This window comes from Mus pahari, chromosome 5 (assembly GCF_900095145.1).
Source record: "Mus pahari chromosome 5, PAHARI_EIJ_v1.1, whole genome shotgun sequence".
Classification (NCBI taxonomy): domain Eukaryota; kingdom Metazoa; phylum Chordata; class Mammalia; order Rodentia; family Muridae; genus Mus; species Mus pahari.
The window spans coordinates 116,418,049-116,419,907 of NC_034594.1; positions in this window are offsets into that span (position 1 = coordinate 116,418,049).

Sequence of the window (1,859 nt, forward strand, 5' to 3'; positions counted from 1 at the left end):
GGACCTTCGGAAGAGCAGTCGGGTGCTCTTATCCACTGAGCCATCTCACCAGCCCTCTTTGGTTTTATTTTAGTCTCTCTCTCTCTCTGTGTGTGTGTGTGTGTGTGTGTGTGTGTGTGTGTGTGTTTCCATATGGAACTGAAAACTGTCTTTTGAAGATCTAGGAAGAATTATTGTGGAATTAAATCTATAGATTGCTTTTGGTGGAATATCCATTTTACTATAGTAATACCACTTATCTATGACTTTGGGAGATCTTTCCAACATCTTTTTGTTGTTGTTGTTGTTGTTGTTGTTTTCTTTTTTGTTTTTTTTCTTTTTTGTTTTTTCTTTTTTTGTTTCTTTCCAACTTCTATCTTCATCAAAGTTTTTTTTCTCTTTAATTACTTCAAGCTTCTATCATAAAAGTTGTTTACTATTTTGCGTAGAATTAACTCACAATACTATTATATTATTTGAAAGTATTCTAAAAGATATTGCTTCTTTCCCAGTCTGTTTGTTGTTTGACTATAGGAGTGTTACTGATTTGATTTTGCATGTTGAATTTGTGTTTAGCTACTTTGTTTAAAAATGTTTACTAAGTATAGGAGATTCCTGGTGAATCTTTTAGGTTCAAAAATTTAGGAAAACATTATTCCCCCTTGATTTGCCTTGTCCAACTTTGATATGATAGTTTTTCTTTTATCTTATCATATTTTGTTTTTAAAACTTAGAAGAGGCCTATTTAGTTTGAATGAAAAATGGAATTTTATATATATATGGATAAGAGTGTATATGTGAGGAACTTTAGAAAGTAGGTGGAGTAAAATCATAATCAGGGTATATTATGGGATAAAAATAAAATTCATATTGCATTACATCAATACTATCATACCATCTGAAAATAAAGATATTTTGACTTCTTCCTTTTCAATTTGTATACTCTTTATCTTCTTCAGATTTCTTATTGCCTTAGTTAAGAAGTCATGAAATAGGGCTAGAGAGATGGCTCAGTGATTAAAGCACTGACTGCTCTTCAAGAGGTCCTGAAAAACAAACAATGAAATCATGAAATATATTCAATAGGTATGCAGAGATTTGATAACCTTTGCTTTCTCCTGATTTTAGTGGATTTTTTTTTTTTTTTTTTTTTTAGTTTCTCTCTACTTAAGTTGGTGTTGGCTATGAATATGTTGTAAACACAAGTAATACAAATGCAGAGATGTGGATCCTAGGTTAATAAATATATCTAAAAAATATTCTTGTACATAAGGCTCAGGTGACACATCAGATCAAGAGGCTGAAATATAAGAGCCAAAGGATTAGGGCACTTGTTCTGAAAATGTATCTATTAGTATTATCAGAAGCTACACCCGTAAGATCTTACCAGAAGGTATAGAGGATGACAAAATATTGATATGAACTCACCAAGACCAAAAGAGTATGCACAAGGCATGCATGGGTCTGAGCCAGGTCCTGCAGGCACATTGTGTTACATTTTACTATAGAAGCCTTTTTGTTTATTAATGAGAGACAAACAGGGAATTATCTGGATGAGAAGGAACATGGGAAGAAACTTTGGATAGTAGAGTGAGTGAAATCATGATCAGGTTATAGTATATGAGAAAAAGCTATTATCAATATGACGATAAGACAAGAAAAATTACTTTGCAGGATTGAAGAGATTGCTCAGTGGTTAAGAGTACTGCTTGTGGACGTTGTACATCGTGGTGCGCACTAGGCTCCGCACCACGATGTACAACGTCCACAAGCAGTTTCATTATTTCTCTCTCTCTCTCTCTCTCTCTCTCTCTCCTATATCTGAGTTGTGTTTGTTTTTTTCCAGCCACAATTTAGTTTAACCACCACCATTTATTAAA